We start from the raw sequence: 14,522 nt of genomic DNA on the forward strand, positions 1-14,522 counted from the left end.
TGCGCCAACGTCTAGTGCCGATGCTCATGTGTCCAGTTCAGTCGTAGTTGCCGATGTGGTGTTAAAATTGTCGCATATATGGGTCGTTGGCTGCAGAGGCCCATCGTTAGGAATGTTTGGTGCACTATGTATTTAGGCACACTTGTACTCTGTCCATCATTACATTCTGATGTTACTTCCGCTACAGTTCACCACCTGTCCTATTTTACCAGTCTGCCCAGTCTAAGAAGCCCGACAGCAGTAATGAGGAGTGGCCGGACACCCCACGACGTTTGGATGTGATTTCGCCTTTGTTTCGTCACTTGTGAGGACACTCAAGACAGCACTCCTCCGACACCAGACAAGTCGTGCAGTTTTATAAATGCTCGTGCCAAGCCTCTGGGCCATCACAATCTGCCCTCGATCAAACTCAGGTGGATAGTGCGTCTTATCCATTCTTCACACGGACAGAACGCTCATTGATACCACATGCACCGTGCGTGTGTCTGACTAGCAGCCATCCTCGTCAGGTGATGCTGCTATCGTCTGGACGGGTTTATGTCGATAGTAGGTTGGTTTACGACCAGTTTAACCAGTGGTCGTAAACCTCATATCTTCGGAGTTACGGCCTGCGAGTGTACTTGTGTATGAGGGCCATATCTTGCACACCAAGCACTTTGGCACGAGACAAATGAGCAAACAGCCTACTTACTAGACGTTTATGCAGCACAAGGCGTTTACATTGGTATCAAGCACGCGACCAACACAAGAACACGTACGGTAATCCACAGCCTACTACAGAACGCAGTGTATCGGTCAGAAATGTCATTTATATCTGGTGTACTCGTAGGGTTCACATGGAGCATTGTTTGTGGTACCACAGCAGTACATTACTCAAAATTGCTTCTGTGTCCATCACTGGACGTACAGCTCCCAATGGAGACCAACTGTTCAACACAGATATAGCAGATCCGGTATCTGCTTAGGGCAAACAGATGTAAGCACCCTACACGCTTGTAACCTATCTCAGTTTGTTCCCAGAAATCAAATAAGCCGCGCATCTGTAGAGATGTTTAGTACCCTGTTCAGTGACTTTCGGAAACGTAATTTTTACAACTCGCATACATGCTAAGTAGTAAAGGATATTAAAACATTGAAGGACAACTGTGGAATGAGAGTCGGAAGAACAGCTGCAGCCGAAAGTGTTGTTAAGTCTTTTTTTCTGGACAGTCCTCCATGAACTATAACTCTGCCCCTACCATGAAGAGAAAGTCCAAGTTCTGCCGCCACACGGTCAGCTCGCGATATTTTAATTCTTCCAGTCGTTTCTCCAAACATGTCATCATCTGCAGTCACGACGAAGACGTTATTCACTGATGAGGTGGGCTTCGCGAGAGTTTGTATCGTAATTTACAGCAACACGCACGTATGGGCAATCGCCGACCCGCATGCAGTTGAAGAGAGACGTCACCAGCACACATTTAGTATCAATGTTTGGGCAGGCGTCCACAGGAACAGACTGCTAGATCCCAACGTTCTACACGACACATTGAATGGTGCTTGGTATCGTATCATATTACATATGTTGCTGGAGAATGTGCCATTACATGGACAACTGCAAACGTAGTACATGGATGATGGAGTAACGGCCCATTTTCAACTTTGGGTGAGGCGACACGTAGCACGAGTCTTTCAGGAGCGATGGATTGGTAGGGGAGAGCCAGTACCTTGTCTTCCCATTCTCCTGACCTTAACACTATGAGTATTGGACTTTGGAGCATGCAAAAACCTTGACATACGCGGTCCCCATAAATGATGTGGATACATTGAGAGAACGCGTGTTCAACGCCTGCTGAGCAATCTGGCAACAACCAAGGGTGTTGCAACGAATGCGTGATTCCATGATCTAAAGGCGAAAAATTTAAGAAACTGATGCACTGGACCTTTGTTAAAGCTTACAATTTGTGCATATACTGACATATTTTAGCTTTTTTTGTGAATACACAATTCTATTGATTTTGTGTGGCATTGAATATTTACGTCTACCCTCTCTGCCAGATTTATACATTTTCGTGGCAATTCCTGAACGCCTCTTGAGTAGGACAGAGGACTTGACTTAGACCCAGACCATATCGCCACCACAAGTGCATAAGACTTGCAAATGGATGGTATTTTGGACAGGCTCAATTAGTGACGCTATTTGTTTTATTAATTCATACCACTGTCATAAGCACTCCGTCTTCAGGCCACAACTGGCCCATCGGGACCATCCGACCGCCGTGTCATCCTCAGGTGAGGATGCGGATAGGAGGGGCATGTGGTCAGCACACCGCTCTCCCGGTCGTTGTGATGGTTTTCTTTGACCGGAGCCGCTACTATTCGGTCGAGTAGCTCCTTAATTGGCATCACGAGGCTGATGCACCCCGAAAAATGGCAACAGCGCATGGTAGCCTGTATGGCTACCCATCCAAGTGCCGGCCACGCCCGACAGCGCTTAACTTCGGTGATCTCACGGGAACCGGTGTATCCACTGCGGCAAGGCCATTGCCACTGTCATAAGAGTACCATTGTAAGTTTCATTTCGTTTGTATCCGAACGGTTCATATTTTTATAATGCCTCTCGTTGGTTTATTGTCTATAACAGAAAAACAGAAGACAGACATTATTCGTTAATACTATAAACCATCACATTAACTAAAACACTCTGCTGAGGCTCGGGCAATTTTTGAATTTCATAGCTGTAAAAAGCTACGGGTTCAACCCAATTCAAAGGGTATTCTTATCCTCAAACTAATTTTATTGATTGTGGTTCGATAACGAGCGAAAATGATAAATATCTGAAAATGCTGGATCACAACGATAAGTGCAGTTAGTATTGCATTCGAGCCAAGTTCCTGGACAGATTTTTTGTGGAATCATCAGGATGTATATCTACATCTACATGGATACTCCGCAAATCACATTTAAGTGCCTGGCAGAGGGTTCATCGAACCACCTTCAGCGCAAATTGATACATTTACCATTCCCGATTATCCCTAAAAGTTTGTAACATCAAAACGGAATCACCCTGTATACGATGAACATTACTTTAACCATCAGCATTCGAACAAGGGCCTTAATGAATGGGTGGCAGCATAGGCCACCGCCAAGGGTGCCAGCAGAGAGGGAGCGCTAACATTGACCAAAAAACAGAGAAAGATGAAGATAAAGATAAAGAGAAAGAAAAGGAAAGTAAGATGGATTAAGAATTAACAGGCAGACACAGGTGTTTCTATCTTCCGTCTACGAGAAGAAGCCTGCTCCTCATCCAGCGACCGTAAACTTCTACGCTGATGCCACAGAGTCATTTCCTCCGTGTATAAACGCACAGAAATTGATACTAACGAACAGCCGTCTATCGCTAACATGGTTTATGTGACAACAGTGCTCTTGGCTCACGTAGCTCTCGCCTACGGAAATCGCTCATATACTACTTCGATGGGATATAACAGGATCGCGAAGATCGGTGAATGATTGTCGAAGCAAATATGGCATTTGATTTGTTCGAAGGCTTCCGAACTTTGCCTATTTTTACCGCCTAAGGTCTGCATCGAGACGTGACTGGAGGAAGCATGCAATAGTGGAGGAGTTGACACACACACACACACACACACACACACACACACACACACTGAGGTGACAAAAGTCATGGGGTACCTTCTCATATCGCGTAGGACTCCTGCCCGGCGTAATACAGCAGCTTGACGTGGCATGGACTCAAGATGTCGTTTAATGTCCTCTACGGAAGCGTTAATCCATGCTGCCTCTGTAGCCGCCCATAATTGCGAAAGTGTCGCCGGTGCAGGATTTTATCCACCGACTGGCCTTTCCATTATGTCCCATAAATATTTGATGGTATTCATGTCGGTCTAACTGGATGGTCAAACCATTCACTCGAATTGTGCAGAATATTCTTCAAACCAATCGCTAACAGCTGTGGCCCAGTGACATGGCATAGTATCATCCACAAAAATTCCGTCGTTGTTTGGGGACGTGCAGTCAAGGAATGGCTGCATATGGTCTCCAGGTAACCGAATATAACCATTTTCGGTCAATTACACAGTGCATTTCATGTAAAGGCAGCCCACACCATTATGGAGTCACCGCCAGCTTGCACAATGCCTTGTTGACAACTTGGGTGGGTTCTGCGCCACACCCGAACCCTACCATCAGCTCTTATCGACTGAAATCGGGATTCATCTGACTAGTCGACGGTTTTACAGTCGTCTAGGAGTCAATCGATACGGTCACGAGCCCAGAACAGGCGCTGCAGGCGGTGTCGTGCTGTTTGCAAAGGCTCTCCCGTCTATCGTCTGCTGCCATAGGCCATTAACGTACATTTCGCCGCACTGTTCTGACGGATACGTTCGCCGTAAGTCCCACATTGATTTATACGGTCATTTCACGCAGTGTTGCTTGCCTCTTAGCACTGGAAACTCTACAAAAATGCCGCTGCTCTCGATCGTTAAGTGGAGGCCATCAGGCACTACGTTGTCCGTGGTGAGACGTAATGCCTGAAATTTGGTATTCCCGCATGCTCTCGGAAAACTGAATTCCATAACGATTTTCCGAAATAGAATGTCCCATGCGTCTAGTTCCAACTACCACTCCGCGTTGAAAGTCTGTTGCCGGCGGTGTGGCCGAGCGGTTCTAGGCGCTACAGTTTGGAACCGCGCGACCGCTACGGTCGGAGGTTCGAATCCTGCCTCTTGCATGGATGTGTGTGATGTCCTTAGGTTAGGTTAGGTTTAAGTAGTTCTAAGTTCTAGGGGACTGGTGACCTCAGAAGTTAAGTCCCATAGAGCCATTTGAACCATTTTTTGAAAGTCTGTTAATTCCCGTCGCAAGGCCACAATCAGGTCGTAAACCTTTTCACATGAATCACCTGAGTACGAATGTCAGCTCAGCCAATGCACTGCCCTTTTACACTTGTGTACGCAATACCGCCGCCGTCTGTATATGCGTATGTCGCTATCCCATTACTTCGTCACCTCAGTGTAACTTACCTGCCCTTCTGGCCAGCACTTTTCCTATTCCCACGTTTCGGTTGGTATGATTCAACTTTTTAGAAACTTTATACGATATGTAATTTATTAACCATAGCCATACACTTAGTTTGTTGTGTGCAGTATTTTTCATCAAGTCAGTAATGCTTGATTTTTTTGTTAAAGGCACAAAACTGTTAAATCTGCATAGGAACGATTGCAGAAAGGTAGTTTTATAGTAGGTGTGGGGGGGGGGGGGGGGCTGGAGGACAACTTTGGCAGTTTAATTCGAACCAAATTATCTCTGAGTTGAACGTCAACATCCTGGAGCAATCTAGTGGCCTTGGCTACATGGCCCCTATTAATTGTTATACAAGCTTTTAGAGATTAACGCCTTTAGATACAGATGTGTAAGTGTTTCTACATTCGATGTACTGAGTCCCGTTCCAAACAGTCGCCAAGATTCAGTGAGTGCGCCCCTCTTCAAAAAATGGTTCAAAAGGCTCTGAGCACTATGGGACTTAACTTCTGAGGTCATCAGTCCCCTAGAACTTAGAACTACTTAAACCTAACTAACCTAAGGACATCACACACGTCCATGCAAGAGGCAGGATTCGAGCCTGCGACCGTAGCGGTCGCGCGGTTCCAGACTGTACGCCAGAACCGCTCGGCCACTCCGGCCGGCGCGCCCCTCTTCCTTTTTTGCTTAAGCTCGTAGTATTAGCCCCACCTACGAAGCCTTGCTCGTCTACATTACATAAATTTAAGGAACATTCAGAGAGATATTCTCAGTTGCCCTAGAAAGCTGATGTTTCTATGTCTTTAGAAACACTATGCCGTGTCAGAAGTAGTCAGTTAGTCCTAATCACACACCTGTCAATGAACCTTCAATTCTCACATGACTTTTACTTGACTGGTTATTCTGCTATGAAATAAGAATTGAATGAGTCGTATTGGCATGCGATGATAGCTTGCATTTCGATATTGTTGCTGTATTTGAGAAAAGTGGACAAAACACGCAACAAATTAGCCGCGTCGTTACGTTGCAAAATAAGCATGATATCAACGCTACGAACAGGCTCCTGCATTCACTACTATACGGTGTGTTTCAGATCATTACTGTCAGTAATCAACTAATACCTAAAGGCCCCACATTTCCTCTGCTCCATGGCCGAGCGGTTCTAGGCGTTTCAGTCCGAAACCGAGCTGCTGCTACGGTCGCAGGTTCGAATCCTGCCTCGGGTATCGATGTGTGTGATGCCATTAGGTTTAAGTAGTTCTAAGTCGAGGGGACTGATGACCTCAGATGTTGAGTCCCATAGTGCTTAGAGCCTTTTTTCCCTCTGCTCCTTATTTCCCCTCCAATATTAGGCACTAACACTTTTGTTCCGATTTCTTTGTTGATCGTTAGACTCTTCTCTGCCCTCCAAGCTGCTAGTTCAAAACAACTTTGGGTATCCTGCTGTACAGGGACTACCCATTTGCTTCGATACTTGTCAACATTCTCCAGAGAGCTATGCTCGTTTATATAGCTTCTGGTTTTTGTATTCCTAATGTGGTGTTGCCATGAGAAACTGCATTTCGGCTGCTGAAACTCTGCCTTTATCTTTAGATATAATGGGCCGTGTTTCACTTCCAGAGAGGTACACGTTTACCAAGACGGAAAAGATGTCTTCCGGCTGATTTAATCTGAAGGTGTCATATTTACTTCCGATAATTTCTATCATGTTATGTAGCACACCAAGTAGCTGAATAATTTCCCACAGGTTGTCTCTTCTTAAATTACACATAGCTTTTACATTATGTATGGAAACATGGTCAGCTTTTGTAATTCTCTGTTATCTGCTTTACTTTCAAGAAGCCGTGATTATAGTATCCTTCCCTCCTAAAACCCGTTGCTCCTCAAGTGTGATACTTTCAAAACTTTTTCTGGATGCTTTGTATTAACCTTTTCGTACAGATTTTCCTCAGGTATTGCCTTAGTTCAGCTTGGACTCTCTGACGTTGTTTTAGGTGTCTCAGAAAATTTTTGCTTACTGTTTGCCTATCATGTTTATCAACCTCTACGGCTATAACGAGTCTCTTCCAGCGTGCCTTATGAGTACTCTAACCTCCTACTTTCGGCCAGAATGTTGAACATGATGACTCAGGGTATCCACAAATGTAACAATTAGGCGGAAACATATTACGGCACCAATTGCTATTTTAATTTTAAATACAACAAAATAAAATTGCCAGTATTGGTGTAATTTTTTTTTCAGCTAACCTCATACCTTGGACAGAGAAAAGCTAGTAACAAAATATATAGCTCTTTCTTCGTTTTTAAGCGTTTTAAGTGGGAGTTCTTCTATTACGACTGATTAATTGAAAGTCATCGTCCCTACGTAAAAGCGAGTCAGAAAATGGAAGGAATACATCCAGTTGTGCAGCTTCCATTCACAGTATTTGTAAATAAATAAATCATAATCCACCTAAATGTAGCCAGTATTCAATAATTTATAGAGTAATTTTATTCTGCATATAACCCACCACAGACAGCAGAATCAAATTATTCTCACAATTTTCCAAGCACGCAAAATAATTATTAATCTTGATAATGCAATAGTAATATTTGTAGAACAAACGTCCCAGTTACGACTTAATATTATATCACCACAGAAACTCAATTAACTGCACCTACAGACCGAGCGAGGTGGCGCAGTGGTTAGACACTGGACTCGCATTCGGGAGGACGACGGTTCAATCCCGCGTCCGGCCATCCTGATTTGGGTTTTCCGTGATTTCCCTAAATCGCTCCAGGCAAATGCCGGGATGGTTCCTTTCAAAGGGCACGGCCGACTTCCTTCCCCGTCCTTCCCTAATCCGATGAGACCGATGACCTCGCTGTCTGGTCTCCTTCCCCCAACAAACCAACCAACCAACCAACTGCACCTCAGTTCCTGTACAATTATTGAATAAATTGAGTATGGCTTTAAACTGACATAATTATGAGCATCTTGGTGCATTAGTGCAAGCAACAGAACCGCCAATCTAAACAACACTCACTGCATTTAGAAGAAATTCTTCTGTGGAAAGAAGCATGTATTACGTTCCTACTTTCTGGACTTTGCAATTAATGTCTGCCTATCACACTATCCTTTTTAACAGAATCATGTGTCGAATGAGAAGTTCCACTCAAACTGGCAAAATATTCCTCACAGTTCCACAAAGTTTTCCCATGAATACATTCAAGTGCATAAAAAGACAGTACGACTTGGATACAGCATCTACAAGTGATCACACATACAACTGAACCTGTCTGTAGCATATACACACATCAAAACAAGTTTTGCATCACCTCGATTCCGCGAGTTCCGGAACCTGTACAGAAAATTGGAATACAGATCAACATAAACATCATTTCCGCCCTTTTTATTACTCATGAAAACCACACATTCCATGTTGTACCCCCATACAGCGAGACCATCAGAGGTGGTGGTCAAGACTGCTGTACACACTGTTACCTCTAATACCCAGTAGCACATCCTCTTCCATTGATGCATGCCTGTATTCGTCGTGGCAAAATGTCCACAAGTACATTAAGGCACTGTTGGTCTAGATTGTCCCACTCCTCAACGGCGATTCCGCGTGGATCCCTCAAAGTGGTTGGTGGGTCACGTCGTCCATATACAGCCTTTTCCATCTATCCCAGGCATGTTAGATAGGGTTCATGTCTGTAGAACATGCTGGCCACTCTAGTCGATCGATGTTGTTATCCTGAAGGAAATCATTCACAAGATGTGCACGATGGGGGCGCGAATTGTCGTCCATGAAGACGAATGCCTCGCCAATATGCTGCCGATATGGTCGGAGGATGGTATTCACATATCGTACAGCTGTTTCGGCGCCTTCCATAACCACCACCGGTGTACCTCAGCCCCATGTAATGCCACGCCAAATCAGCAGGGATCCTCCATCTTGCTGCACACACTGGACAATGTGCCTAAGGCGTTCAGACTGACCAGGTAGCCTCCAAACACGTCTCCGACGATTGTGTGGTTGAAGGCATATGCGACACTCATCGGTGAAGAGAACGTGATACCAATCCTGAGCGGTCCATTCGCCATGTTGTTGGGCCCATCTCTACCGCACTGCATGGGTCGTGGTTGCAAAGATGGATCTCGCCATGAACGTCGGCAGTGAAATTGCGCATCGTGCAGCCTATTGCACACAGTTTGAATAACACGACGTCCTGTCGCTGCACGCAAAACATTATTCAACATGGTGGCGTTGATGTCAGGGTTCCTCCGAACCATAATCCGTAGGCAGCGGTCATCCACTGCAGTAGTAGCTCTTGGACGGCCTGAGCAAGGCATGGAATCAACAGTTCCTGTCTCTCTGTACCTCCTCCATGTCCGAACAACATCGCTTTAGTTCACTCTGAGGCGCCTGGCACTTCCCTTGTTGAGAGCCCTTTCTGGCACAAAATAACAATGCGGACGCGATCGATCCGCAGTAGCCGGCCAGGGTGGCCGATGGGTTCTAGGCGCTACAGTCGGGAACCGCGCGACCGCTACGGTCGCAGGTTCGAATCCTGCCTCGGGCATGGATGTGTGTGATGTCCTTAGGTTAGTTAGGTTTAAGTAGTTCTAAGTTCTAGGGGACTGATGACCTCAGAAGTTAAGTCCCATAGTGCTCAGAGCCATTTGAACCATTTGATCCGCAGTATTGACCGTCAAGGCGAGGTTGAACTATAGGCAACAAGAGCCATGTACCTCCTTCCTGGTGGAATGACTGGAACTGATCGGCTGTCAGACCCCGTCCGTGCAATAGGCGCTGCTCATGTATGGTTGTTTATATCTTTGGGCGAGTTTAGTGACATCTTAGAACAGTCAAAGGGACTTTGTCGGTGATACAATATTCACAGTCAACGTCTATCTTCAGTTCTGGGAATTGAGGTGATGCAAAACTTTTTTTGATGTGCGTATTAATCTCAAAAACTACCAAAAGCAAATTTATGGCAATTTGGAGCTTTCATAATATGAGCTGCCAATAAGTCCACAGAGTTACAGTTGAAGTCAACAAAAGATATTTTATTACATGCAGAATGAGCCATCTTAGTGGCTGCACATTCATTGAATATGCCATTTCTAAGATTATGCACGAGATACTTAAAGTTGACTATCGAAAGGCTATAAAGAACGGATCTGAAATACATACACCGACACAGTTTTATATAAAAATAACTTAAGTTTCCAATGACGGTGGTTATTATCAGAGGTGTCACAGAAACTTATCCTGGCAGCAGTTCGCCAGATGAAAGCTGTTTTGACCAGTGAGTGCATAATAAGTTATTATTGGTAATAATGTCCTAAAAATATCCCATTATGTATGAAGTTTGATCCATTAACGAACAACAGCGCCATCTGATAAAAAATGAGATAGTAAGCAAACTTTCATAGTGCAATGGAGCGTAAAATGGGACATTTAACATGAATTAAAGGAAGGCAAATAGAAACCAAGATCTTCAACCGTCATAAAGTAACCTGTTAGTGTAAATGCTTCTCTTTTTGTAGGAAAAATGCGTGCTATATAGATGTAACTGCACACTGTATGTCCTAATACCTAACGACAAGAAAATGATTAACTGAAATGCAAAGTATCGAACCATTCGCTGCTACAGCACATGTCTTGAAGTTCTCTCGCAGTCACAGTTACCTTATTTAGCTTAAAACCGTACATATAATAGGGAAACACTTCATCCTCGCCCTGGCATACGGGACTACAAGTCCCACCGCCACACCTCCAAAGTGAATTGCAGTGACGGAGTCACTGCCCTGTGGAAATTTACTGCCTCACCAACACAGTTAGACCGCAATAGACCGGTGATGCTGTATTGTAACATATCACCCCGGACTACAAGTCCATTTAAAAAAAAAAGGGAAACACTTGTGACTGCTCAAGAAAGTGTATCCGAATATTAGTTCTGATGAAGGCTGTCCATTTTAAACGTGTTCTGATCGCACACGAGACTAGCATGAACAAAGTTTAAATGAGTGCATACGTAAATGAGAATGAAAGTTTGTACGACTGAAAAATGATTTCGGGAGAGAAATACACTCCTGGAAATGGAAAAAAGAACACATTGACACCGGTGTGTCAGACCCACCATACTTGCTCCGGACACTGCGAGAGGGCTGTACAAGCAATGATCACACGCACGGCACAGCGGACACACCAGGAACCGCGGTGTTGGCCGTCGAATGGCGCTAGCTGCGCAGCATTTGTGCACCGCCGCCGTCAGTGTCAGCCAGTTTGCCGTGGCATACGGAGCTCCATCGCAGTCTTTAACACTGGTAGCATGCCGCGACAGCGTGGACGTGAACCGTATGTGCACTTGACGGACTTTGAGCGAGGGCGTATAGTGGGCATGCGGGAGGCCGGGTGGACGTACCGCCGAATTGCTCAACACGTGGGGCGTGAGGTCTCCACAGTACATCGATGTTGTCGCCAGTGGTCGGCGGAAGGTGCACGTGCCCGTCGACCTGGGACCGGACCGCAGCGACGCACGGATGCACGCCAAGACCGTAGGATCCTACACAGTGCCGTAGGGGACCGCACCGCCACTTTCCAGCAAATTAGGGACACTGTTGCTCCTGGGGTATCGGCGAGGACCATTCGCAACCGTCTCCATGAAGCTGGGCTACGGTCCCGCACACCGTTAGGCCGTCTTCCGCTCACGCCCCAACATCGTGCAGCCCGCCTCCAGTGGTGTCGCGACAGGCGTGAATGGAGGGACGAATGGAGACGTGTCGTCTTCAGCGATGAGAGTCGCTTCTGCCTTGGTGCCAATGATGGTCGTATGCGTGTTTGGCGCCGTGCAGGTGAGCGCCACAATCAGGACTGCATACGACCGAGGCACACAGGGCCAACACCCGGCATCATGGTGTGGGGAGCGATCTCCTACACTGGCCGTACACCACGTGATCGTCGAGGGGACACTGAATAGTGCACGGTACATCCAAACCGTCATCGAACCCATCGTTCTACCATTCCTAGACCGGCAAGGGAACTTGCTGTTCCAACAGGACAATGCACGTCCGCGTGTATCCCGTGCCACCCAACGTGCTCTAGAAGGTGTAAGTCAACTCCCCTGGCCAGCAACATCTCCGGATCTGTCCCCCATTGAGCATGTTTGGGACTGGATGAAGCGTCGTCTCACGCGGTCTGCACGTCCAGCACGAACGCTGGTCCAACTGAGGCGCCAGGTGGAAATGGCATGGCAAGCCGTTCCACAGGACTACATCCAGCATCTCTACGATCGTCTCCATGGGAGAATAGCAGCCTTGCATTGCTGCGAAAGGTGGATATACACTGTACTAGTGCCGACATTGTGCATGCTCTGTTGCCTGTGTCTATGTGCCTGTGGTTCTGTCAGTGTGATCATGTGATGTATCTGACCCCAGGAATGTGTCAATAAAGTTTCCCCTTCCTGGGACAATGAATTCACGGTGTTCTTATTTCAATTTCCAGGAGTGTAATTCGAGAGAAATTTTTAAACTGACTTCAGTTATTATTCAGAAAAGAGACACGAGAACGCATGACCAATATATGCCAATGTTCTCTAACAGACCGCGTGGTTGTTTAATACCACATATTTACAAACAGCAGAAAAAATACCCATCTCAACACTGCACAGGATAAATGTCTGAACTGTAAAAACACTCAGCTTGCTGTATGATGTTAACAGCTTCAGGCGGCGACCAAGACAAGAATTCTGCCTGTCCACGTGGCCCTATCGAACCTGAAATACTATGTCAAGCAACCAGATTAACTGACAAGGCCACGCACTTAAAGTACACTTTGAAGAGTTACATTTTCAGTACTTAACCATAGATAAGACTTCTCTAGCAGATAAAAACGTACGCTGTAGAGTCTCTGAGTCATGCGAGTGACTCGCACTTAGCGCACTGATACATAACATGGCGGACGTTTATAACAGACACATTTCAAATGCTCCGTTACTGTCGATGACACATTGTAAATTATGATTCAGGGAATGGTCAAATCTTCCCTGAAGCGTATGGTTAACTGAAGGCTTTTTTAAGAAACGAAATTTCGAATTTTTGTGTTACCTCCGTCGCTTTGTTCCCAATATTCACTTATCTGCATTTTGTTTTATCAACACTTCTACTGAATAATGGTCTGAGTCTAAATCTGATCCTCTAAACACATTCACATTGCTGGACACTTTTTGCCGCCTTCTCATTACAAAACAGTCAATAACTGATCTTGGCGCTGTTGCAAATATTAACTTAGGTAGGAAGAATGAATTAATTATTCGAAGTCGAATGTAAGCTTTAAAATTATGTAGTAAATTCCTCTTTCTGTCTGTGTACGCCTTCATCCTATGGGCCAACTATTTTAGAAATAATTGTTTCCGATATTCACGTTAAGATCTCGTGTGTTTATTACACAACCATTTCTACACTGAAGCGCCAAAGAAGCTGGCGTATTCAAATGCAGAGATATGTAAACACGCAAAATACGGCGCTGCGGTCGGCAACGCCTATATAGGACAACGAATGTCTGGGAGCAGTTGTTAGATCGGTTACTGCTGCTGCAATGGCAGGTTATCAAGATCTAACTGAGTTTGAACGTGCTGTTATAGGAGGCGCACGAGCGATGGAACGCAGCAACTTCGAGGTAGCGATGCAGTGGGTATTTCCTCGTACAACCATTTGACGAGTGTACCGTGAATATCAGGATCCCGGTAAAACATCAGATCTCCGACATCGCTGCGGCGGAAAATATCCTGAAAGAACGGGACCAATGACGATTGAAGACAATCACTCAACGTAACAGAAGTGCAGCCCTTCCGCAGATGCCGGTGATTTCAATGCTGGGTCATTAACAAGTGTAAGCATGCGAACCATTCAACGAAATATCATAGATAATGGCTTTCGGAGCCGAAGATCCACTCGTGTGCCCTTGATGATGGCACAACACAAAGCTTCACGCCTCGCCTGGGCCCGTCAACATCGACATTGGACTGTTGATGACTGGAAGCATATTGCCTGGTTGGACGAGTCTCGTTTCAAATTGTAACGAGTGGATGGAGGTGTACGGGTATTAAGACAACCTCATGAATCCATGAACCCTGCATGTCAGCAGGGGACTGTTCAAGCTGGTGGAGACTCTGTAATGGCTCAAAATGGCTCTGAGCACTATGGGACCTAACTTCTGAGGTCATCAGTCCCCTAGAACTTAGAACTACTTAAACCTAATTAACATAAGGATATCACACACACCCATGCCCCAGGCAGGATTCGAACCTGCGACCGTAGCGGTCGCGCGGTTCCAGACTGTAGCGCCTAGAACCGCTCGGCCACTCCAGCCGGCAGACTCTGTAATGCTGTGGGGCGTGTGCGGTTGGAGTGATATGGGAGTCCTGATACGTCTAGATAGAACTCTGACAGGTGATACGAACGTAAGCATCCTGTCTGGTCACCAGCGTCCATGCACGTCCATTGTGTGTTC

The 14,522-nt window shown here is 45.8% G+C and overlaps 1 pseudogene; it reads right to left on the reverse strand.

Annotated features, from left to right (window-relative positions):
• Nucleotides 1-2,410: 2,410 nt before the first annotated feature.
• Nucleotides 2,411-2,528, reverse strand: LOC124614529 (annotated as a pseudogene).
• Between the last annotated feature and the right edge of the window lie 11,994 nt (nt 2,529-14,522).

This window comes from Schistocerca americana, chromosome 4, assembly GCF_021461395.2.
Source record: "Schistocerca americana isolate TAMUIC-IGC-003095 chromosome 4, iqSchAmer2.1, whole genome shotgun sequence".
NCBI classification, from domain to species: domain Eukaryota; kingdom Metazoa; phylum Arthropoda; class Insecta; order Orthoptera; family Acrididae; genus Schistocerca; species Schistocerca americana.